The sequence below is a fragment of the Gouania willdenowi genome, chromosome 19 (genome assembly GCF_900634775.1).
Source record: "Gouania willdenowi chromosome 19, fGouWil2.1, whole genome shotgun sequence".
Lineage (NCBI taxonomy): Eukaryota > Metazoa > Chordata > Actinopteri > Blenniiformes > Gobiesocidae > Gouania > Gouania willdenowi.
Window position 1 is genome coordinate 1,257,203 of NC_041062.1, and position 27,693 is coordinate 1,284,895.

Genomic DNA, 27,693 nt, shown 5'->3' on the forward strand with positions numbered 1-27,693 from the left:
TACACTTTACAATAAAGTCTTAATCATCACGACAACAAAATCTTTAATAACTTTCAATGATTGCTTCCACAGTTTAACTATTTAGATTAAAAAAAGGAACCACTAAGAGTTCACAGAGCTCCTAGATTCACACTCTTTTACGTGAGCGAGCACTAATTAGACTGCAATAGAGTTTTATTAATAGACTGGAATTTCCAGAATCATCTTGTTATAAATGGGCCCTGTCAAGACTTTCCTCAACCTCCAAATGACTATTCTCACTTCACTGCCTCCATCCCAAGCATCAGCACCGGAGCTGAATAACAAATGATTGCTATTAACCGCATTGTCAGTAATGATGCTCGAGAACAAACAAAAGTGCATGAATAACAATTTGCAAAAGAAAAATGTACACCTAAACAAGACAGATATGAAGGTATAGTTTGTGGTTAACTGATGTCTGACACCCAGGAGAGACAAAGAAATGGATACGATTTGGCTAAAAGACAAAAGCAGGAAGGACTATTTAACTTGTCTGGCGTCCAAAAAGCAAGGTAGTAATGTTATTCACAGATTACAGCAAACTACACACACACACACACACACACACACAAAAAAAAACCCCGACCAACACTCAGCACAATGAAGTCAAACAACAAAGCAGCTCCTGCTCATGTCGTTTATCCGGACACAAAGGCAATTCCTCATATTAATTAAGCCCTGTCACCGACATACTCACTCCCTCTCGCCAAGCACATGTCCATGGCTCTGATATGTGGGCTAAGTGTTTTCCCTGATGCCTCCATCTCAGCCTGGTTTTCACATAAAACCTCTAGTGGGAGCCGCTGTTTACAGAGTCAGTTCCACTTACGCAAATCCCTCTGCCGTGTAAACAATATCCACGACGACTAAACAGAACGCAGCGCGGGGTGTTTACAGCATGAAAACTGTTTATCCAATTAAGTGACATTTCAATAACATAATCCTAAAACCATGAAGGCTTTTAACAAGATTACATGACCTACAGAGAGGCAGAAGAGTCACCCGCTCAGTGACACGGAGCTCCACAACATTAAACACAGCGGCGAAATATGACCATAATTACTTGGAGTACAACCCCAGCGATAGCCGGTGCTGATGAATAAAGTTAATGAAAAGAAAGGAAAAGATTGCTTTTAGAATCATGATCATTTTCTAAAAGTGGCCGTTCAAAAAAAAAAAGAGTAAACAAAGACGTGTTGTATTGAAGACAATAAAAGTGTCAATCAATATAAAATAACTATAAGGTGCTCAAGCTACTGCATCAAAATAATGGGACGCATAAAACGGTGAAACTGCCTTGTGTGGAAAACAAATATGGCGAAGAAACGTACAAAAAATAATGAAAGATTGTTTATGTATTGTGGCATGAAATGGGAGGGTATCTGTGAGACGTGATGGTGACGGATGGACGGAACTGACAGTGTGGTATTCATCCTGCACGCTAGAGCGAGCGTCCTGCTAGTGGCGGTCGACAGAGCAATAAATCACAGGCCCTCCATCCTGTATCTACAGCTTATTACATCCAGCATGACAAATAAATAATAATCCCTGTCAGCACAGCCCTTTGCTCAAGGATTGAGTCTGAAAGCGTTTGCTCATCACTCCTGTCCTGAGTGAAAACACCAACGCACGGGGAATTGAAAGGCATGGTTTACTGAGGCTGGGAAAGACACATGGGGGAAAAAGGGCGTACAATGAGAAGATTTAGTCAAATATGAGAGGGTGGGGCTGCGTAGAAAGGAAGACATGATGTTGTACTGCTGAGTGGAAGAAACTCATGATATTCTCAATACTGGCTGGATGAAACAACATAGCACAAGTACTCTATTTCCATGGGGCGCACACTAAAATAAACAGCAACATTTTGCAACATTTAGCAATAAGCCATTTTACGTTACTTTTGACCAGATTTACAGCAATATTTGTGAAATTTGTGATATTCCTTTTCCATAAAATATATAAGGTTAATGTTAAATCTAAATATAAAAGTTAAATATTAAATCAAAATGTTAAATATGAAATATAAATACATTGAATCTTAATGTTAAATGTTAAATCTAAAAATTAACTGGAATGAGCTTCTATTTTTGGTACTACCAATGAAGCTAAATATTTAGTTTCACCAGTCACATTTAGATTTAACATTTAGATTTAGATTTAACATTTAGATTTAGATTTAACATTTAGATTTAGATTTAACATTTAGATTTAGATTTAACATTTAGTTATAACATTTAGATTTAATATTTAACATTTTGATTTAGATTTAACATTGATATTGTATTTTCATGATAAAAGAGATTTCACAAATACTGCTGTAAATCTGGTCAAAAGTAACTAAGTAAGTAATACATGTTTTTATAAATGTGGTTTGTTGCTAAATGTTGAAAAAGCTACTGTTTAATTTAGCATGTGCTACTTTACTATTGGTGCCCCATATTTTTCTGCTTGAGCTTCTTATTTGAATGTGTACAGATTGGCCTATTACACACAAATATAATTAGATCCATTTTTACGATACAAAAAAAACCTTTAAGTCTATGTGAAAGCAGCAGATCGTAACAACTTAGGCAAAGCTAACAAAAGTATCTCCTGGAACCTACGTACTGTATATGGGTGTTTTCTGCCTGCAGCATTAAGAACCTATCAAGCATGGTCACAGCTCATGACTGCGTCATGGCTGACGCACGGTGACGGATGTGGTTAACTCAGCTGGTTGACTTGAAGTCTGATCAAATATATAGGTTACTATAACTCAAAGGTGTTTAAATACTCAGTGCATTGCGACTTATCATGTGCATGCTAATCCTCGTCCACTGGTGAAAGCAATAACAGTGGGTATGTGGGTGTCACACTTGTATGACAGAGTAATTAAAGCAGGTGACCAGCTCTGATGGATTACTTTGAAAATAAACATCAAGTGGATGGTTGGCTGCGTATGCACTGCTTGCCTGCAATGTTCTGCTCCATAACCATTGGTCCTGACTTTAATGTGATTGAAAGGTACACTTACCTAATTTGTATTGTTGCAACCCCTTTCGTGAAAATGGTTTTCCGCGGCTGTTGTGGCCTTTTCACAGGAATGGTCTTCCCACACAAACAAATTGGTTCAACACTGGTTTGAGCCTTGCCTCCCAATTCTCTTGAACTCGATCCAATCAATCATCTCAGGATGTGCTGGGGAAAAAAAGTGTAATCCATAAAAATTCTGAGGTGATCTAATACTCAGCAGATTAGGACTTTACTTTTTGGCAGAATTCATGTATAAGGCATGTGGCATTAATGTAAGAGCTAATCCTGATGTTGATATTTAGATGAAAATGTATTGGATTATTAAAAGGCGCTAGATCCCATCATGTGTACATGAGCTTATACACACACACCAATTTATATACAGTACTTGAGGCTAGCATATCAGTAACCCTGGATTTCCACTGGATGCGTATCTAGAAACGTCTCCGCTATGTAACTAAATTAACTGCGGAAATTTAAAATACGATTTAAAAGTGCTCAGATCGAGATAACCAAAGTCTGGCCTCCCCGAGTCCAAATTGTGCCCGGTAGAGCCAAAACACACAATTTTCGGATGGAAAAAAAGCGAATGTGGTATCAGTGGACAGGTTTTATTCCCAAGTCTGAATATGTGCTGGGTTTCCGGATAGAGTCCGAAATGGACTCGCTGGAGGTCCCGGAAGGTCAGTGTTTTCCTCTACCAGGGGTAACCTCGGTCAATGTATGGAATTATGAGACACCTGGAACACGGAGTATTTTATTTTGGAAATAATCCGCATATTTTATTCTGTGTCATGCACTACTTCCTGATTCAGACCTTCTATTTCTAAATATCCGGATTATAACAGGTTATCCCTGGCAGTGACTTTCTAGGACCTCCAGCGAGCCCATTTCAGACTCTACCTGAAAACCAAGCACAGATTCAGACTCAGGGGCCCAGAGCTTTCTGTTGATACCATGTTTGACCCAGTCCAGCCAAAAAAATCATATGTCACATATAAATTATATTGCATTTATCCATGGTTGAATCATATATATATATATATATATATATATATATATATATATATATATATATATATATATATATATATATCGCGTGACGGTGAATACACGTGAATTAGTGAGATCTTCTGAGTCCTTGCTGCAAAATGGGTGCAAAACTGGAGGTGGTGGGGATCGACGGACTGAAGATTGCGCTGCAGTTACGCAGCGGAGCAGTTTCTGAGCAGATACGTATCCAGTGGAAATCCAGGATTAGGGTCAATTAAATTTGACACAAATAATGGAGCCTTTTTAAAAATATTATTAGTTAGTAGTATTGGAAAAGACATAACAACCCCAAGTTGGGTATCGCATTAATCTTCTTCCAGAAACAGGTTTAAAAATGCATTTTTTAAAGATATTTTTATCATGTCCCGTTGCCAGTTTGCATTCACTGCAAGTGCGAGACCTTGATTAAAGCGAGATATTGTGGAAGATTTTCCTTTTGTTTCTGTACATTATACAGTCTGGATTGGACTCGGAAATAAACAAACCTCACATGTTCAATGGACGGCTTCAGACAAACTTTAATAAACTGTTGACCCTCACTCGTGCATTTTAGGAATTAATAACAATACATATTCATCCATATATAATTCCTAAATCCTGGTGCTGGGCATCAATATTATTCATAATTTGGTCAATACTTTGTTAATACAAGATAATAACATTTACCCTTCATTCTCACATACATAATTTGAATAAGAAATAGATAGAATAATAAAAGAATAATAGGCGCATACACGCCATAAAAAAACATCCATTTTGAAATATATGTTTCCAGATCCAAGCAGTGAAAAAATTAATTCATGAATTTTAAAATATTTCATAATTTTATTAGACAGTTTGACGGTAGAGGACATTGAAGTATGAACAGAGGACTGTCAGGCTTTGTCTCCATCAAATATAATTTTCTCTTTGCAGAGATCCAGCAGTTATCTAATTGTTTAATCAATGAATGCACAGAGCTGCGGGCTGTATTGTTTGGATCAATACAAATTGATTTACATGTGTCTGCAGAGAAACACATCCTCCTCCCCTCACATTATTTAGAGGACAAGCTGTGAAGCTCCTTGCTAGCTCTTGTCCCTCATGCCTGTTTCTGTAAATTCTATAAGAGCATTTAATCTTCCCTTGATGAGGATCCATTTACTTTGCACCGTCCTTCAATAAAAACCAAAAGCACTCATTAAAAAAACCAGGGATAAAGCAACGCCCTAAATCAACCACTGCACTGTTGATCGTTTAAAAGTCGAGCCCCAACGCTTCGTGCACATGTTTTATTTTGACATTTGTAGATGATTCTATGGGCTGAGGAGAAAATAAAATGCAGATGAGAGCGTGTCGTCATAAAGGTTAGTGGCCTGTAAACGGTGCTCTCCATCTTCCCCCAGTAATAGGTCTAAAATCATAAACAGGCACAGGGTTGTGAAGGCATATCCTGCTCCTCCTGTGGGGATCGAATAAAGATTAATCACTGAATCACTCGGCCATGATTAATCATGAACACTTGATCACACTGATCTGTGAAAAGACGATAAGGGGCTCATTACTGCAGTCTTATAACGCTGACAAACCCCCACACTGTTTTAATATAAAGAGAGTGACTTTATCACTGATCATTTACCATAGCAGCAGGGAAGGAGGTACCAAAATATTTAGCTAAAGTCATTTAATACGGCAAAGGTTTAACGTGTTTGAGAATGATCTCATATGTATTTGTACAATAACAATGAAGTATTTTATTTTCTTATAGAAGCTTTTCATGGTGCGTCATCAAACAGGAGGTGGCCATATTGGAGGTACTCAGCAGGTAAATAAAGTAGATCCCGAACTAAAGGAAAAGGTGAATTATTGTCATGTTTTTATCTGTACCAATCAGTCAGACCATGAAAAACATTCAGAGTTTTATAAACTGTTAAAAGTTAGAATAAATCATAGAGAACAATGTCAACAGTTATCAGAGGAAAGGAGGAGCTAGTGGTTAGTGAAGCTAAACCAGGATCTACGAGGCAAACATCTGGACAACATCTGAATGTGTTCGTCCCATTTCTTGTCAGGTTAGTGAATTGTTGATATCAGCAGCTCTGAACTCATTTTATAGTGTGATGATAATAATATAATTCATTATTGACTTAATATAATCACATTTAATAACCTGCTACAGTAGCAACACAGATGTTAAAATGTAGAGCTAAAATGTAGAGCTGTATTTCTCATTGTATTCCAGGTCAAAGGTCAGACCTTTATCTAAATGATGATCCAGATTGGGTTAAAACCAGGTAGTTGATCATATCAGGATACGTAATAGACAGAAGATTCTCCAGGTCGTCATTGATCTAACTCATAGATCTGTACCACCAATAAACCATAACTTTAACAAATATCATGACCAAGTCCTTCCCTGTATGTCTTTACATCTAGAACATATTTTGAGGAGCTTTTCTGTGGTTTCAGACATTTATCCATCACAGTGTTTACCTCTGAGTGCCTCCAATATGGCCACACATCCGGGTTACTGCTCAGAACGTGACGTAGGTGTGGTTGCTAATTGTCATTATATTGAGTATGAGTATTGAACCAAATCATTTGACTAAATTCTCAGGAACGGGGTACATGCTATTCGGTGCAGAGACGTTCCATGGGCCCAGCCATAGTTCATCCAAACTTGTTTTTAAAGTATTTTGTTCAATGACTCTCACAACCCTCTGACACATAATCATCTGTCCTAATATTTGGATGAATATTATAATTCTGAAAACTTTTTAATGTGCTTTGATGAGACGTTTAGGTTGACTGTAGTAACGCTTACAGAAACATGCTCTATCTGGAAAATCTGAAACTCTATTTATCAAATAAAAGCCAGAGACTATAGCATTGGAATGAACATGTGAGCTAATGCCATGTAGCTTTAACTCACGGAAGAAAACCACTGATGATCCACAGCAGGAGGATTACTACTGTGACATGAAAGAAATGTCAACCAAAGTCAGTATGTTTGTTGTTCTAAAATATTTGGGGTATTTTTATTATTATTTGTTTATTACTGTGTCTCTCCTCCATCTACGCCCCAACAACCTAATTCCTCTCTGCTACAGAAGTCATTAAATGGCTACTGTACATTAAAATTATCAATTATTTAAATTTGGCGATGACGTATCTAGCGACTTGTTGCAACTTTTGCGATAGCTACTGGCAACTTTCCTTACTTGGGAATTAGCAACACTGTTCTAGACACAGATGATACTGTTCTGTTAAAAACAGTGGGTCCAACCAACCAACCTAATATCTTTGTTTTATAGTTTGTTATTAACAACAAAGTGGCAAAGCTCTCTCGACAGATTTGATTTATTGTTAAAGTGATTGAAGACCTGAGCTAAAAGCATGCTAATGACCCGACGACCTCTGACTGAGTGACTGAAAACTGTATATCACCCTGAAAAAGACAGAGTCCAATTAACAAGTTTTGGGGAAACAGTAAATCTCTCTAAACTAAACGCTGGACCTGAACTCACAAGAATGGCCCAAATTCCACACAGTGTGACCATAAATCTTAAGACTAGTAAACCACATGTCTGACTTTAGATCACACCTAACGGACATGTTTCAGATGCTCATATCAGTAGGTTTATTATAGGGTATTTTACCTTCTAAAATGTTGAGTAACGTGCTAATATTTACCTGATAGAGTAAGATCGCTACAACAAACACTCTGATAATACCTGACTTTTACTGTTGGCCCTGTTACATTAAGAGGGTCAGAAGTTCATGCCCTTCTCTTCAACTCTTCAGGCTGTGTTTTGAACTCCTGACCCAGAGCGAGGGGGGGGGGGGGGGGGGGGGGGGGCAACATGCACAGTAGCAGCATTTACAAATGCAAGCTGACTCCGAGCCAGCAAAGTGGAATCAAGAGGAATCTGATAAGATCTCTCACTTTGGAAGGAGCTGCTCAGCCAGCTCTTTGTATTTATGGGCTGGTCTCATGCTTTCCCCCAACCATAAATCATGGTAATTAGTTTACTGATAAAATGTCTGTCAGTGCTCGTTCACATAGCGCTGTTGCACCACCAGTTACTGTTTAATCTTTGCAATAGTTCATCTGTTTAAAACTGACTGGATTTAAGAAGGAGAGGAAAAAAGGGGGTTCCCCACATCACAGCACAGTGTGATGCTAATTTCAATCACTGTTTGGTTGACTTACATTATCAATTACGCTTTCACTAAAATAAAACATCAAAAACACTGATTAACACATCAGCAAATCACCTTCTCGGGTGTAAAACGTCTGCGTTCAGAAGCAGCAACAGCTTTGATTTATATACAACAAAGAAATCCCACCCGTCCAAGTTGATGAGTTGATCTCCTTAAAAATGGAAACTTTTCAGATGCCAGGCTCGTGGTGACAAATACAATCATCAGAGAAGATGTGTGTGGTTGGAGGCTTCTCACTAAATTATATTGACTTTCTGGCAAGGACACAGAAACCCACAGGACTAAGCCGATAGACCACACATGGACGTTCATCTACCTGTCAGATTAGCATTAGCACTGCTGCAGGCACATGGCACCCAACCAGGGCTGAATACTTTTGTCTTAAAAAAAAAAAAAAAAAAAATCATACAAAATGAGATTATTAAAGTCAATAATAATTCAAATCAGGGTAGAAAAACAAAAACACTCAACAACTTTTTCTCAACTATGAAACTTTAAATCATTTCACAGGAGGTTGCTGGTTTATTGTTTGAGCCAATTCTAACTTTTATTATAATGCGAACCATGTGCCTGTATGAGAAGCTGAAGCAATGCAGTGCAATATATACTTCTACTGGGCTGGCGTTGATCTAGCCAATGATTAATGCTTTGAAAGGATCCAGAAAAAAAGGTCAATCGCTGAGTTGGGGATGGAGCAGCTATACGGAGTAATTAAGACAAACATGATTAATAACCTCAAGCTGCCACTGTGTTCTGTAAACAAGATGCAGCCAGATGGGACGCCTATTTTTGAAAATTGCACATTAGTTTTGCAGAGCATAAGGCACAAAGACATTTAACAAACACACTGTTGGATAAGTCTAATATTAATGTTGGCGAAACACAGTAATAGCATATGATGTATGATGGGAGTGTACAGATGTAACAAATCTCATATAAATATGTGTCTAGAGTAATGTAATTACATAGAAATGCAAAGCTATTGATTTTTAAAGCTTCTTTGCTTTATTGTCATAAAAAATGTTCTGTAGATCAGTGTTTCTCAAATGGGGGTTCATGTACCCCTAGGGGTACGCGATGGCACTACAGGGGATAGAGAGAGAGAGAGAGAGAGAGAAAAATTAACAAATGAAAGCATTAAAAATATGAGATTTTATAAAGTTTATTTTGAATTAAACACACTGAATATTACCAGCAATTCACAAAAAGACAACAAAAACACACAAAATAAGACATAAATAAACTGAATGACAACAAACAACAAATAAATACACAAAAATAACGACACCACAAACACACACACTGAGATAGAATAATTTAAATAATACCAACAACACACAAAAACAACATAAGAGAAAAATATGCTGAATAATAAAAAGAACATACAACAAAAAAACACAAAATTGATAGAAATTATATTGATTATCACATGAACTGAAAATGCAAGGATCAGTGTTGGCCCCACACCAGGAGGGAGATGACAATAAATAATAAAAAACTATAGAAATAAATCTATTCAGGAGGCACTAAATATGATTTAATTCCACTAATTTACAACCTGAGATTCTTTAAAATGTGTGTTATCATTCATTCATTATGCTTTACAGCACACATTCGGCCCTCTGTCTAACTTTATGCAGCCCCCAAAGTAAACGTACAAAATGACAGAAAAATACACAAAACAAGAGCAAAAATACAAAAACACAAAGAATTGCAACATTGCAGGAAAATACAGTAAAAAAGAGAAAAACACAGAAAATACTCCAAAAACACACAAAACTATTACAAAAATTTACAAAACAACAACAGTAATACACAGAAAATATTCAAAATGACAGAAAATGACAACAAAAGTACACAAAAAGGCAAGAAAAACACAAAAAAGGACTCCGCAAACCCACAATACTAACAAACAAGCAAAACGACAACAAAAATACACAAAAAATACTTCAAAAAACATGTATTCTACAGGAAAAATAAACAAAAGGACAACAGAAATGCGCAAAATGCTTCACAAAGAGCAAAACAACCACAAACATACATAATGAGAGAAAAAACATGAAAAAATTACAATAAAAACTCTTTGTTCTGTCCTGTATTAACGCTCAGATCGCTCATTATTCTAAATGCTGACATGAATGTTGATCATGTGACCCTCTGATCAAACAAACATATTTCTGAGGCCTGGCTGTGATAAAAATTGCCGACCTCTGCTTTATAGATGTTTTTCACAGAATTCTGAACAAAATGCAATACTCTGACATAAGGGGGGTATTTGCATTCAAAAGTATGACAAAGGTTGTACTTGAGCCAATAAAGTTTGAGAACCACTGCTGTAGATAACAAAAGTAAAGTACGATAGATCCATCGTGAAAAACTCAAAACAAGCTGTGGTCAAAGATTCTCAACATTTTCCGATCCAGAGTGGAGCCTCCCCCTACTCTTCTTCTTCTGTTCACCAGCGCAGGGATCAGCTGGAGTGAGACAGGTGTCAAAATGCTCCAGCAAACAAATCGAACCCTCACTAATCAGCTTTGTTGTTTCACTGCAATCCATGTCTAGTCCACATCTCTGATTCAGTATGAAAAACAATTACGCCACTTTGCAGTTGAGCACGCACTAACTCACCTGTCTCTTCTGATGAGCGTAAGTAAAGATGGGAAGAAGAGAGAGTGAGATAGAGGGAGAGCAGAGGAGCAATGATGAGCGTGACGCATCATCACGTCATCCTTGACCTCTTCCCTGGGCTCTAACTAAAGTGGGCCAACATCTGAAGATATGTTCAAAACTAGATAAAAACATTACACAAATAATATTGGATACCAGGCAGGATGAGGGGGAAGGACAGTGTTTGTTAACGTTTTACTCCATCAAGAACATCTGGAATAAAAAATGACGAGTAAATAATTGCATTTTATGTAATTTATCATTTTAAGAAGTATGATTTTGAAAATAGTGTAGTGGAACCAGAAAAAAACTACATTTTTAACAATGTGCATGATGGACAAATCACTCTATCACCTCATTGGCCACTGATACATGATGTTTTTTTTACTTCGGAATTAGTTATTCCAAATTAAATTATTATGAATTAAAGTGTTCTGCTTTGTGTTTACATAGAAATAGTCATTTCAAATAGTGGTTTACATGGTGGTTTATTCTGCTTTATTTAATTCCTCTTTAGGTCTGTGGGTTGGAAAGGGTTCTGATTGGACAGGGGGAGAACGTGACGTATTCACGTTTTCACTTTTATTTTGATTGTAGTTTTGAAGCAGCAGCTCTACAATAACACACGGTTTCACTTTGGTCATCTGAGCAGGAGAAGGAGATAGAAGTGGTACTTTGGTCAATCAAAGTCAGTGGTTAATGTAACAGCTGTTCTACCTCCACTGTACAGGACAATGAGTGAAAAATTAACTTTATAATGATCTGTGCATCATTAGTGAAACTCTGGTGCTTCATGTCCCGATGAAGACGTTCCGTTTGCCGATGTCCGTGTGTGATTGTTCACATGTTTATGCTTCCGTACATCCACTCTTTTCATTATATCCATGTCTTTTAAGGTTCTTATTTAATAAATAGTCTCAGCTGGAGTCCGGACGGCCATCTTGGACCATGTCATCACCAGCACATCATAGCGGCATGTCATACATGCTCAGAATGACCGGAATTAACTTAAAGCGGAATTACGTTTTTACAAGAAAGAGGAATTAGTTAATTTGGAATTAAAATAAAAATAAACCAGCCACCTAATTCAGATTTAAGTTTAATTCGGAATTAATTTTGTATTAGAAATTAAGTGTTTACAAGGTCAGTTTACAGAGGATTTAACTTTTATTCTGAATTAAAGAGGAAATAAAGCTTCCATGTAAACGTGGCCTTTAATAACGTACTTTTCTTTATTCTTAATGCTATAAAGGCCCACCTACACTCAAATAATTCTTCACTCACTTAAAAAAGCAAATTGTTCCATGAAAAAAGGAAGTTGATATGTGAGCTTCAATGAAACTGAGATGGACAAGGCACCACACACTCAAGTATTGAAATAATAGCTGACAAAGATCCTTAGCATTTGTGTCAGCATAATGCTCAATGGCACCGAAAGCAGAGTCACTACCAGAGCCTTTGGTTTAATTCGTGGTGATGGGCCTGGGACTCTCTGCGAGCCGAGGAGGCCCACTAATGCAGTCGGCAGTCAGCACCAATGCACCGCTTTGATGGGAGATGAGCGGAGGGTTGGGGTGGAAGGGGGAGGGGGGGCAGCTGAAGCCAATGGGCACTTGCTGAAGTAAGACCACAGTGACAGTAAGCAGCTGTGAGAACTTTCATTCTCACTCAACAGGAGTCACCACGAAGTAAGAGCGTTTGAAGGTTTGACAGAAGAGTGTCACAGGCAGCGCTGGGATTAAATGGCAGCGTTGAGCAACGTTTAACGTCATTTTCCTCTTAGACTGACTCATCAAATGTAAAGTATTTCTAAACTAAATTCACATTTTCTCTATTATTTGAGATTGCGTTGTCGCTCTTTTTAACAAAAACACTTTAGTAGTAAAATTGTTGTTACACATTTTTAGCGCCTAGCTATCATTTCTAACCATGTTTCTGCCAAGAAGATTCCACATCTGCTCATGTTTAGGTTATCTGATCCAACATTGATATTCTACAAGATAAACATCTGAAGACTCTATCAGTCATCCACAGTAGCCTATATAAAGTATTTATCAGGCAAAGCGTCTGTGGAATGTTCTAAATTGTTTTAAGACTGAGAAATACACACAAAATTCCAACTTTGAGGAGAAAGAAAGTTGCAGTCTGATCTTAGATATAACCAGATCCAGCCTTATTCTCCTGATAAAGAGGAAAACTCTGCAGTTTGTTTTATTAAAATTTGGCCAAAACATGCACTAAACGTGTTAGAACCTCAGTTCTTTTAAAAATGAGTGCATTGATAGTTTAAAGGTGCAAATGGATGATTACTCAATGCTCCACAGGTTTCTTACCCTGGGCTAGTTGGCTAGCTAGACAGGTATGAGACATGCCAACAACTTACACAGGTACCACTAGGTATTGTACACAAAAATGTCTCATTTTACAATAAAATCAGCAGCAAGTCATTATAATCCCATGCATTTAGCTTTGCTTCATCATTCCTTTATAGATTTGTGATAAATTACAGTTGACTGTAGTTCAATTTGAGTCTTTCAGCCCCTCAGGAAAAGCAGTAACAAAAACAGTCTCAGCAGAGTGCATGGGATAGCTTTCCTTTCAGGGTCACTAGACTTTCTAAAGTAACAAGCCAAGCATATGCCGCAGCGGTTTGCCTTATGTCCCAAGAAAGACCCAATTAATTCATCAATCTGTACACCTCTGTCACCGCCTCCTGCATTATAGCCCCTTGCCAGAAGAGCTCCATCCATTACCGACCCGGGTTGTGCAGCTCTCCCCCCAGTCCGCCTGCCAAAGCGCCTGCCAGGGTGGCTGCTGGGTAATTACATATTGCCTTGACAATGCGCCTGATTGTTTTTCTAACAGTATTACTTCATTAGTGTTTTACAATATGCTACTCGCGTATTCTTTAAATGTCACATATTTTTCAGCTAAATCAGTCCAATATCATCTCCTCTGTATATCATAATCATTAATAACTGCCAGTTGCCAGCATCAGTTCGGCACACGGGCTGCCTCATTAGCATGGCCCAGCATTTGTTCTGCAGAGAGCCTGATTATTTTCTACAACAGGCTCGGCCAATTACCTTAGTGAAATGGTATCACATAAATCAAAACTTAACAAGGTGGCAAATTTGAAGTTATCAGATTCCAAGAGACACTGTAACTAATATGTCACTGTCACAAGAGCTCTCTGCAGGTATGCCTCCGCCACACAGAATTTATCATACCACAGGAGTTTGAGAGGAAATTGCCACATACAGCAAAGTAGGAGCATGAGTGGTATGAAAATGTGAACTGGAGAGTTGTAGTAGGCTGGCTTTGGGCAGTGGAGAGGGTGGAGAGGATGGAAAAAGCTTCATCTCGCTGTAATGTCTTTTCAGGCCATCCTGGGCGATATAACATGTCGGCTTTCCAGCTGCAGCTCGGATTTCTCTTTTTACTCTCCACATGATGATATTCATCCATCACATGATGACAGCTACATCAAAGCAACAACAAACATGCAAACCCAGCAATCTAAAATATGCTGACACCGCGGGCAGACACATAAATACACAACACTTTAACTCTGCTCTGAGTGGCTTTTCTATCTGTTTAAAGCAGGGTTTCAATCTACTGGGACTCCCCACAACCCAGGATGTGTGATAAAGTACACCTCTGTCCATAAGCCACTGGCAGAGGAGTGATTGCAGAAGCTGTGTAAATGGGGTTCTGTTTGTTTACCCTTGTTGCCTCAGTCTTCACCCACAGAGGCTGCAGTAGACGCTTTACTGGGACAGTTTGTTAAAGAGGGATTACCTCTCACTAAAACATTCAACTCATGTTGATGCTGTTTGGCCCATTTCTTCTCCACTATTGGTCACAATGTCTCCCCTCGTTGCTCTTTTTTTTTTTTTTTTTTTTAAGTAAAGATCGAGGACAGATGGATGTAGACTGAAAGTTTCTGATCTTTAGCAGAAGTTATGGTGGGTTATCTTTGGCTGTATATCTCTGCTCTGGCAGTGATCCCCTGGTGATGAAGGATTAACCACCGCAGCTGTCTCTTCCCCAGGATGATGCAGTGCACTGCTCCCCGACACGACAGCATCACTTAATCTTAATGTCCGCCTCTCCAGAGCGGCCGCACAGGACAAAGCCAATCAGCATCACATGCCATGGGGATGGACCTACAGCTTGGCCCTGGAGTTTCTCACCCTTGCAGGCCTATTCATCAACTTCAGCCACAGCAATCCCAGAGTTCTCCCCTCGCAAACTGCAGCTGAGCTGGCCAGTGATGTATGGGGCGATGAAGGAGTAGGGGTGGGGGAGGGATGGCGCGCGCAAGAGCCCACTTATCAGATTGCACATTATGCACTGCTTTGTGTTCCTGAAGGAAAAAAAAACGAGGGAAGTGCAGTAATGAATGTACTCAGGCTTCTTTTCAGTCCCGACCACCTTTTTGTTGTGTTCAAAGAGATATCTACTCAATAGTGCCACGACATTAAGGAAGGGGGAGAATCTAGAATAATGATCACTGTTCATTTAGATAAGTTGCCCTAAAGCATACATAGGCAACTGGTGGCCCGGGGTCCACATGCGGCCCTCAGTCTAATTTTGTGAGGCCCTCAAAACAAAATTCTATTTGATTAAGTTGGAAATTGTATGTAGAACAACATAATACACAATACTCCAGAAACACAGAAAATGACAACAAAATGCATAAAATGTCAAGAAAAATACAAAAAGTAACAACAAAAATACACAAAGATTTTTAAAAAACAAAAAATATTTATAAAACACTAAATAACTACAAAAACAACAACATAATATACAAAAAAACTTCAAAGACGCAAAATTACACAAATGACAACAAAAAATATAACAAAAACATGCAAAATGACTTAAAACACAGAAAAAGACAACAAAAAATTGCTAAATTGACAAAAAAAATCTACAAAATGAATTTAAAAACTACACAAAATGTGTGTTTTCAAGCTTGTATGAATGCTCAGATTGGTCATTCTTCTAAAGGCTGACATGAATGTTGATAATGTGGCCCTGTGGATCAGACAGTCACAGTTTTGTGGCCCTCGCTGTGATAGAAAATGCTGACCCATGTCTGCCCTAAAGGAATCCTTCTGTTAAAATCTAAATTCCACTCGGAGCAAAGAGGATTGGGATATTTTGTTTGATCAGCAACATCCCAATAACCAACACATAGGCAGGAAGAATATGCATACAGGAAATGACATCTTGTAATCGTGTGTGCGAGTGACACGACTAATCCTTTCAACTCAAAGAAGTTTGATCAAGCGATAGTAACGGCAAAATCTCCAGTGTATTGTGACCGAGTCTGTTAATGTAAAATTATCCTGAACAAAATTCCGATGATAGCCTTCCCATAGCATCGTAAGTACTTTGCCAACACCAGCCATCAACCCCCATTGTGAACCTGATAATAAAGAGATGACACTTTTATGATACCATAATTAACAGTGCTCCAGGATGAAATTAAATCAATATGCCCATCTAATATCATTTTCGCTAGTTATGCAAATCAAACATTCAAAGCCCTGGGAAAGTGATATGAATTGCTTTCACATTTCACTTCACACATATTATCGTATCAGACCTCTTGGGTTTGATGACAGAGGATGGGGGGATAGTTAACGACGTAGCGCTAGAGAGAAGAGATCGTCCCTGACTGCTGATAAGCTAGGACGCAAAGACAACAGGAGGAAAACGGCTGCTAGGACTCAAATCACTTCACTTATTTCTTAAGATAAAGTAGTAAATCAAAGCCCAAATGGAGGCAGGAATAAAAAGAGAAATCTAAAGGTGACACGTAAAGCACTTTACAGAAGGGAGTCTGGCATTAGTTTGACAGGCAACGACCTCCACTAAATTCATTCATACATTCACAACAACACTGGACAATGTTAGTTATGTTTCTTGCCCAAGGACACAATGGCCATGATTGGGATTGAGCAAGGATTCAAACCACTAACCCTCCAGCGTTCTCTCCTGGATTGTAGCCATCCAACATTGTTCAACCATCTGCATTAAACCAAACTGACCCTGCTTTAATGAGATAAATTATAACTTGTAATTCCCTAGAACATGTGTTAGCACCATTTTTTATCCACTCAGTATTTTGGCCATGGGAGGCGAGGTGAAAGTATACGGCCTCTACCTTTATGGATATGAGACAAAAGGGAGGCTGTGATGGCTAGGTGCAGACAAGCCGAGTGGGCAGCGGAGGGGGAGCCTAATGGCTGTGATTAATGACAATGGGCCAGAAGAGAGCTGGGACACCGGCACAACATATATCATCCCTTTTCATCAGTCTCTGCACCTCTGTGGCCTCCCCTCTGCAAAAAAGCACAATACGTTAAAAAAAAAAAAACCTCATCTGCCCTCAGTTAGCACACCACCAAGAAGCTCCTCACACGCTTCTTTATGGTCCTCAGAGATGATAGCTAAGCAAGGAAATGACATGTAGAATAAGATATAATGAGTAAAAGGGAGATGGCTGCGTGTGTGATCACTCATGTTTTTCATGAGCTTGAATACTTCCTGTGCTTCAGTCACATTTCCAAGGTCTAATCTTCCCTACGAGGAATGAGTTATTGGCTATTTATGAATAGTAGTGATGATGAATGGTGCTGCATTTATCTGCATAAGTAACTCCAAGGGCTGGCACAGAGGTTCAGGCAGCTATAATAAACATAGTTTGCACTCACGGGCAGCATTTTATTTATGAGGCTCTGTGAACAGATATTATATGGCCATCATCAGATCCTCTCATTCCCTTGAGGAGAGGCCAGGAAATAGCTCTTACATATCTAATGGTTGTAGAGTTTAAACCACGTCTGGTCAGGCTTTTCACCATCACAGTAATAAGCTCTGCACAGGGTTTAGTTATGACCAATTAATGAACTACATTCTTATGGGAATTATAACACACACAGGGACTTGCAGTTTTAATTAGGAGGCACCTTGTTGGCTCCAAGTTAATGCCTTCAACTTACTAAAAAACATGGCAAATTAATCCCCAATTAATACTTCAGGCAGATTTAGTCATTACAAAACAGCTTTTCCGTATAAAAGGATGAAAAAGTCTCATTTGTTTTTTAGTTTAATCTTCATTCTGTGACGTTAAAATCCATAGCAGAAAACAAGATCAACCATCTCCTGACTTATAGTCCTCTCGTTTGAAGAAAGCGAGAGCTAAATTAATCAGATTTAACTCAAAAATGGGAATTAAAGCTTTAGCAGCGAAGCTAAGAACCTGACTCAGTTAAGTGGAAAGAAACTTAAGGGATAGCTTCTTTTTTAAAGTAAAAAAACATTTTTTTTAACTAGAAAATTGATGCTAGTTAATATTTATAAATCCATGTGTCCTTGTCAAGTTTTCCCTGTGTCATTGTTTCCATTCTGCTATTCACCCTCCTTTTATTGTAAGGTATTACCTTGTTGCACACAAGTAACCATTAAGTAACACAATAGAGGGTCATCACCGCGTCATGAAACAGGAAGTGGCCATATTGGAGGTACCCAGCAGGTAAACAAAGCAGAACGTGGAACTAAAGGAAAAGGTGAATTATTGTCATGTTTTTATCTGTATCAATCAGTCAGACCATGAAAAACATTTGGAGTTTTATAAACTGCTAAAAATTAGAATAAATCATAGAGAACAATGTCAACAGTTATCAGAGGAAAGGAGGAGCTAGTGGTTAGCAAAGCTAAACCAGGATCTACGAGGCAAACATCTGGACAACATCTGAATGTGTTCGTACCATTTCTTGTCAGGTTAGAGAATTGTTGATATCAGCAGCTCTGAACTCATTTTATAGTGTGATGATGATAATAATATAATTCATTATTGACTTAATATAATCACATTTAATAACCTGCTACAGTAGCAACACAGATGTTAAAATGTAGAGCTAAAATGTAGAGCTGTATTTCTCATTGTATTCCAGGTCAAAGGTCAGACCTTTATCTAAATGATGATCCAGATTGGGTTAAAACCAGGTAGTTGATCATATCAGGATACGTAATAGACAGAAGATTCTCCAGGTCGTCATTGATCTAACTCGTATAGATCTGCACCACCAATAAACCATAACTTTAACAAATTTTGAGGAGCTTTTCTGTGATTTATCCATCACAGTGTTTACCTCTGAGTGCCTCCAACATGGCCGCACATCGTAGGTAAAAACCCTCGATTAAAGCAAAAATAGTTTCCAGTCGTTGGCACTGCTGTTACATATCATATCCACTAGAGGCACCAAAGGGTGTTTTTGCACATTTTTGACAAAAACAGTGACTATCAAAAAATAATGTTTAAGATTAAAAACAAACAAACATTTAGCTATTCTATAATTCTTCAACATTGGTACTAAAAAACAGATTTAGGAGGCACACTGCCCCTGGTGGTTACTATAGGTACCACTCCACCACCTCTATAGTCATACTTTGGTTCTTATTTAAGCTAATTCATTATTCTAGAACAACCAGGTAGAAATACCTTTTCATGAGGTTTTAATTTTGTCTCCAGTGATTACATTTAATAAATCTTAGCACTAATTAATAAAACTTTAGAATATAAGTTATAATTAGATATTCAATTTAGTTAATTATTAAAAGAGAAGTTCTTTCTTTTTTCTGGGTATAGACTACAGTTTCATATTAAAAGTGAAAAATATCAGAGCAACCTTAAAGCATGTGTGTTTTTTCTTCCTCTAATGATGGGGACATCATGATGACACCCCTGAAACAACATTATTAAAAAAAACACAACTCTGTGATTCAGCAAAGAAATACTGTGATATTGATAAACATGTAAAACTGCTTCTGTGAGGCATTTTTGGACAAAACAAGAATACTTTATCCCCAAGTTCAGTTTCAGCCTCTCATCAAAATAATCACGAGTCAAGGACTTCACAGAATGTTTAATATTTACCCTGAAAGACCTTCTTTAATCTAAAAATAAACTAATGTTTGGAAAATCTCCTATCCTGCAGGAATAGTTTACACAAGATTTTTTTTCATTTTGGAAAAACAGCAGACACAGGTATAATTAGTTATTTATCTATTTTCCAAAGCATTTTCCACTGACTTTAGTTAAAATTCAGCTCTTTTCCTCTTTTCTTCCTGTTTATTGATCATTATAAACACCAAAAACAAGAGTTTGCCTCCACTTTCAATGGCTGCTGCGTATAATTAATATCTCAGCAGTGCCGCCTGGTTGTCATTTTTCAAATGGTTTCCCTAGGAAATGTTCTACACCTCTTAATGGCCCTGCTAATGCTGTAGCTGTCTTGTCTCAAACAGCTGCACTTTTACAAGACAAACTCAGCTGTGCCACAAGCTTCTCTGTGGACGTACTCACTCTGCTGCTGCTGCCAGCTGCTGATACCACACATAACGCTTGATTAATTTTTAGCTTATGCGTCACGAGTAACAAGTCACCTTCCAAAACGGTCCCCGGTGTACGAAATATTTTTGGCACTCTCATCTAAATTTGGTTAGACCACACAAAGAGCCGTCGATACAATGAAAATCACAAAAAAAACACAATATGACAAGAGTGATTAGAAAAAAAATCAAAAACAACGTTATTTAACCTTTTAGGAAATATTAGGTTGTCTTAATGTCCTTGTTTTATTGTATACCTTTATTTATTTTTATTTCTGGATCTTCAACAGACTATACAGCAGAGGTACGCAACTTTTATTAAAGCAGGCCACATTAATGTGTTTGTTTGATCGGAGGGTCACATGATCAACATTCACGTCAGCATTCAGAATAATGAGCGATCTGAGCATTAATACAGGAAAGAACAAAGACTTTTTATAGTAATTTTGTGTGTTTTTCTGTCATTCTGTGTATGTTTGTTGTTGTCTTGTTCATTGTGAAGATTTTTGTGTATTTCTGTCGTACTTTTGTGTATTTTTCCTGTAAACTTTGTGTTTAGAGTCATATTGTGTATTTGTGTTGCCATTTTGAATTTTTTTGAGTAATTTTTGTGCATTTCTGTTCTCGTTTTGCTTGTTTGTTAGTACTGTGGGTTTGTGGAGTCACTTATTAATTTTTTTGTGTACTTTTGTTGTCATTTTCACAAATTTTGTGTTTTATTGTTGTCGTTTTGTAGTAGTTTTGAGTGTTTTTTGAGGATTTTCTGTGCTTTTATCTTGTGTTTTACTGTATTTTCCTGCAATGTTATAATTCTTTGTATTTTTTTAATGTATTCTTGCTCTTATTTTGTACATTTGCTTTGGGTGCTGCATAACGTTAATCCGAGGGCCGCATGTGGCCCCCGGACCGCCAGCTGCCTATGTTTGCTATACACTATATTTATACTATACTCATAATTGACTTTGTAATTGTAATTGGCATTAAAATTCTATAAAAACTCATTTACAATTTAATTAAACACAAAACTGTGGTTTAGGTTTACCTGTCAGTTCTCTTGAGGATCATTTCACCATTTCAAAAAAAACAACTATTGAAACCTATAGGGGTACACTGACAGAAAAACGGCTCCCACGCCCACACCAAAAATATTAAAAATCAATATATTCAATGATAAGGAACCCCAACAAGATAACATTATTATTTTACAGTGTATTTTACAACTGAATTAAGACAAACTGACCCGTTAGCATTAGAGATGCTAACAGAAAGCTAACACAAGAGGAAGGATATGTTTTATTGGCTTATTTGTTAAAGGCTCAGTAATTGTCATTAATTGTAATTGAACTTTAGTAATTGAGAACATAAATGTAATTGACTTTCAAGGTGATGCCCATTTGAATTATAAAGGGAAAAAATGCTGGTCACTGTAATCATAACTCAGTTGTAATTGAACATGGATAATTGAAGACTCAATTGTAATTTAAAATTGTAATTGACCCAAACCCTCCAACTGAATATCTTTGCTGAACGCTTTCTTTCTTAACTAATGTTTTAGAAATTAAATTGAACTCAAAAGGCCTTTTCACACGAAACGTAGCTCGGTTAATTTTCTCACATCAGAAAAGTGAGAAACAAAAGATCCATTGAAATCAGGATACAGTACGTCTATCGTAATAAATAATGTGTGATTTCATCGCTGAATAAGAACAAGTGCTGCTGTTTTCTCATTTCAAACACTATCTATTTCTCCACTGAAGAGGTAAATTGTTGACTGTGAGATGGTTATCATAATTCATGAGAGTTTAGCTAGAGTTCAGGACAAACACTTCATATGCTTGTTGCTGTTAATATGATGACCCGACACAGATGGACCACTGTTTGGACATGTGGCTGCCTCATGCAGCGTGTATGATCAGTGTAGGTTAATGAAAATAAAGATTTCATTGTGAAAACCAGGCCTGCCCTGTGGTTATGGGGACGTGTAATGGTGTTTATTAAAAAGCAAGACAAAAATGGTCACAAGACAGAGGCCCCAAAATGCAAAAACAAGTTTGGAAGGAGGACACCAAACCCCAAGAATGTTCTTCATGGGCTTTAAAGCAACACAAGCTGCAAACCAGAGTTGGTTTATTATGTCTTTATCTTTGTTTGAAGCCCAGCATGATGGTGGCCCTTCAACCCCTATTTTCCAGAAGCTTAGACCTGGTTGTTTGATGACGGCTTATCCCTCAGCTGACATATTATCATTGGACAGGCCTCTGGCTGCGCCAAAAGAACAAGCTACGCAAAGGATTAGCCTCCACACTCGTGCTAATGCAGTCAAACTGTCAGAGAGATCAAAGCCACTCACTGCAGATTACCACCAATTAAAGTAGGTGGCCCTACACAAATTAATAGCTGGAGCATTCACCTGTTAAAAGGAGGAAAAACAGCGAGCGGCTTTGTTCTCTCAGCTCAAGTGAGAAAATACCGAGTCGTCCTGTTGTCCCTCAGATGTGTGTTATGGCAGGCAGTCGGCAAACACCGGCATTTGTTTCACGTGCTCGTATAAAAGCCAGTGTGTTTATTATAATCTATTCTATTATAGCTCTACACACACAGTCGCCTGAGGTGAGCCGTGTTGTGTGCTACGCTAACATGACACTTGTGAAATCAAAGATATTGGCTGTTAGCTCGAAGGTGATTTAGGTCTCACAATACTGTGAATGAGTTACATTCATCAGTGTATCATCAAAGTGTTTTAGCTCTAGTTCCCCCTCATGTCCGACCACATTTTGCTCAGAATTCTGTGAAAAAACAACTATAGATCATAATTATGGAATGAATGAATGATAACACACATTTTAAAGAATCTAACTATGTAAATAAGTGGTAAGAAACAGTATTTAGTGGCTCCTGAATAGATTTATTTCTATCGTTTTTATAATTTCTGGCCATTTCCCTCCTGGTCTGGGACCAAGACTGATCCTTGTATTTTCAGTTCATGTTCTAATCAGCATCATTTCATCATCATTTTGTGTATTTTGTTGTTTGTTTGTTTGTCGCTCTTATTTTGTGTGTTTTTGTTGGTATTATTTGTTATTCTATCTCAGTGTGTGTGATTTTTGTGTCGTTTGGTTGTTTCTTATGTCATTTTGTATGTTTTCTCTGTGATCTTTTTTGTATTTTTTCTCTCAGTGTGTCTTTGCTGTTGTTTTGTGTGTTGCTGGTAATAGTGAGTATTTTTCTCATTTAGTGCATGTGATTTTTGTGTGTTTTGTTTGTCTGTTGTTTTTATTATTCAGTATATTTTTCTCTTATTTTGTGATGTGTGTGAGTCACATAGAGAAGCAAATGCTGGTATTTTTCACTGCATGTACTGTTAATTGAAAGTTTCTTTCCTATCAGGTGGAAACAACATAAAGCATAATGATGGATTTGCTTTTATTGTTGGTTTGGTCGATAAATGTTTTTTTTTTTTTCAGTGTAAACACTAAAAACTAAGCTAAAGTTGTTTTTTTTTTACACATTTTGTAATTTATTTATCAATAGATTTATCATGTTTCCCATGACAATTTGAGACCTTGCATCAACTTTTTCTTGTTTGGCAAACACACACACGCACACACACACACACACACACTACTGTGGAGGATGTTGTAGCACGGAAGGGGTTAAGCATCTAAGTTATTGCTGCAATGTGAACATCTGAGACTAAGGCATCTGAACCACAGCTGGTCAGATAGGCTGCGGGTCATCTGAGGGCCACTGGAGGCTGTGCTGATCAAGGCCTCCGCTCCTGACATGGGCTTGAATGATGACTGCAGTGCAAATGCCAAAACTATAAATTTCATCCCACACTGACCCAAAGCTCCTCCAGAGTTTATTTACATTTTCACATTGCATCTACTCTCTATCGTCAATGTCAGTGGATAAGGCAGAGTGAATTAGTGATTGCTGTGCATGCGCTCCTGAGCACACATTGTGGGGAAAGTTCATTTCGCTCCAACATGTCCGGTGAGAGCGAGAATCTTTCATTAGCTTGTCTTTTCTTGTTACTTATTAAATCATGCTTTTACACTTGATCCAGAGTTTTCTTCTGTGAATTGCATAGATGAGACATAGGCAACTGGCGGCCCAGGGGCCACATTCGGCCCTTGGTCTAATTTTATGCGGCCCCCAAAATAAACGTACAAAATGACAGAAAAATACACTAAACAAGAGCAAGAATACATTAAAAATACACAAAAAATTACAATAAAAACACAGAAAATACTCCAAAAACACACAAAACTACTACAAAAATGAACAAAACCACAAAAGTGATACACAAAATTACTCAAAAAATATACAAAATTACAGAAAATGACAACAAAAGTACACAAAAAGACAAGAAAAACACAAAAAATTACTCTGCAAACCCACAGTACTCACAAACAAGCAAAAAATTACTCCAAAAAACGCAAAGTGACAGCAAAAATACACAAAAGGACTACAGAAATGCACAAAATGCTTCACAATGAGCAAGACAACAATAAACATACACAGGCTGACAGAAAAATACACCATTTGCAAATTAAAAATAAAATAGACTAGACATTTTTATTTAGGGAAAATAAAAATAAAAAGTAAGCCTGGCATCATGTTTTAACCTTCCATTGGTTACCGCAGAGAACTGTTTGATGTAGATGTCCGGAGTGGACTGTTTGGACAGGAGTAGACCTGCCAAGCTTTTAACTGCTCCAGAAAACACAGGCCACCACAGAGCAGCACATAAAGTCCCTCTGTCCTGAGCCTGGATACAAACTATCAACTGATAGAGTGAGAGAGGAAACCACGCGGTGACTTTTTCATACACACACCTGGAGGCTAACAGTAGAGGCTACAACTGCCCAACACATTTCATCAAGGCTCAAAGGGATTATTTAAAATGTTACTGTAAGTTCAAAACACTTCCCTGGCCTTGGTTACATGATGTTTTTTAATTCAGAATTAGTTATTCCGTATTAAATTATTCCAAAATAAAGTGTTCTGCTTCGTGTTTACATGGAAATAGTAATTCCAAATAGAGGTTTACATAGAAAACCGGTTTATTCGGCTTTATTTAAATCTGCTTTCAGTCTAGGGGTTGGGAAGGATTCTGATTGGACAGGGGGCGAACGAGAAGTATTCAAGTCTATCAGGAAAAAACACACAACAAATTTAATTCAATTTCATTTTCGGCTCCAACATAGAAGACCACATGATGAGAACTGTTTTCAATTTTATTTTGATTGTAGTTTTGAAGCAGCAGCTCTACAATAACACACGGTTTCACTTTGGTCATCTGAGCAGGAGAAGGAGATAGAAGTGGAACTTTGGTCAATCAAAGCCAGTGGTTAATGTAACAGCTGTTCTACCTCCACTGTACAGGACGATGAGTGAAAAATTAACTTTATAATGATCCGAAGTGTGTCCGTGTGAATGTCCGCATGTTTATGCTTCTGTCCATCCACTCTTTTCATTATATCCATGTCCATAATTAAATAAATAGTCTCAGCTGGAGTCCGGGTGGTCGTCTCCAGCACGCAGTCGCGCCAAGAATGACCGGAATTAACTTAGCGAAATTAAGTGTTTACTAGAAAGAGGAATTATTTAATTCGGAATTAAAATTGGAATAAACCAGACACCTAATTTGCATTTAAGATTAATTCGAAATTAAATTTACGTTAGAAAATGCAAAAAAAAGCATTGGTTAGTTTAAAGAGGATTTAACTTTTATTCTGAATTAAAAACAAATGAATGCTACAATGTAAACGTGTCCACCTCAGATGTAAGTGAAGCAATAAAGCCAAGAAATGCAGCTTTTAAGAATTAGATAGTGTTTTTAACAGAAACATGTCAAAGCAAAGAGTCACTCACAGAGATTGATATCCAGTGGGGTTGGAAAGAAGTTGTTGCTTCTGTTCTTTGGCGTGGGAGGCATGCGATGCCCAATTTGTGAGAATGAGCATGCTTAAGTTATTACTGCAGTAAGGTACTCTGTCAAATGCAGGCTGTTTTGGCATGTTGCATACCGTAGTCAGATTCTGCTTGCAATTACTGCTAAAGGACCTTGGATGAAGAGAGGCAGCCATTAATCCTGCCTCTGGCCCTGCATACTGTGACATATCAAAAAATTATACCTTCTTCCATGCCACAACTCTGGGAGAAATACACTGGAGGAGCCAAACCACACCAGCGGGGCAAGAGAGGTCATTAACATAATTAGCTTCACTTAAGTAAAAAAAACTATGATGCATTCAGACTTGTGCGTCATGGCAGTTGATAGAGCTGCAAAGGGGACAGAATCTTTAATTTAAAGGAAAGTGGGTGCTCGTGTTTGCCCTTAACGTTACTCGCATGACAAGGAGATCCTGGAGATGTTTCATACATCAGTGGTTTTCAACCACCAAGCCGTGGACCGGTAGTGGTCCATGGAACGTTTGGTACCAAGCTTTAAAGAAAATGTTTGTTCCTGGTTATTTCATTTTAAAAAATGTGTTCCTTCCACTTTTGTGCTCACATCTCCTTTTTGTACACGAGTACACCTGAAGCAACGCCTTTGTTTAGCTTTACTCTGATTATCATTATCATTATAAAGTTGTTGTAGTGGTCACAGTACTCTAAAATCAATGTAGAAGAAGAGTGTGTCCTCTTCATAATGACGTTAAAGCTGTTGAATTGTACAAATGGAACTATATAATTCCATTTATAACTAGAAAAGCACTTGGAGAGCGCAGACCTCTGCCAAGCAGCTCAAGATCAGCTAAATCTCCTCAGCTCAAAACATTCAGGGTTACAATGATTACCTGTCAACATTGAGCTGTTAAATCTGGGAGAACCTGTCATCATCAAGAAGAAGTTCCACAGTATGGAAGGGAAAAAATGTTATACAAATAAATTCTTTTGGTAACCAGAAGATTACCAAAATGTTATCACCTGTTCCTTGTCCCATTTATCAATTTTTCTGAAAATTTCATCCAAATCCATTCTTAACTTTTTAAGTTATCTTGCTAACAGGCAGAAAAACATAACCTTCTGCTCTGCGCTTGGCGGAGGTAATTAAGGGTATCTAAACATGGTTCAGGAGGCTGCTATTCTGTAGGTTTTATATGTATTCTGATTAACAGGTTGGGGATTTGAGCCCTAGGATACACCTGTCCTTGTGTAAGAGTGACCTTGCGTAAGACCCTGAACCCTATATTGCTTTCAATGGTAAAATAGTGCCTTGCTCTGTCTCGTTGGTGTGTAAATATGCTAATATTGTTTAGCGCTTTGTGACTATGTCAGGGGTATTTAAAGATTTTCCATTTACCATTTGTTGGAGCAGGA

General features: G+C 37.8%; 1 long non-coding RNA gene across 6 annotated transcripts in view; it reads right to left on the minus strand.

Moving 5' to 3' along the window:
• LOC114481285 (uncharacterized) overlaps positions 1-27,693 on the minus strand; it is a 179,923-nt gene that overhangs the window by 114,144 nt on the left and 38,086 nt on the right. For all 6 annotated transcript variants that reach the window (XR_003676230.1, XR_003676235.1, XR_003676233.1 and 3 more), the window contains exon 2: positions 3,035-3,198. This is a non-coding gene — a long non-coding RNA (uncharacterized LOC114481285). The remainder of the gene's footprint in view (positions 1-3,034; positions 3,199-27,693) is intronic.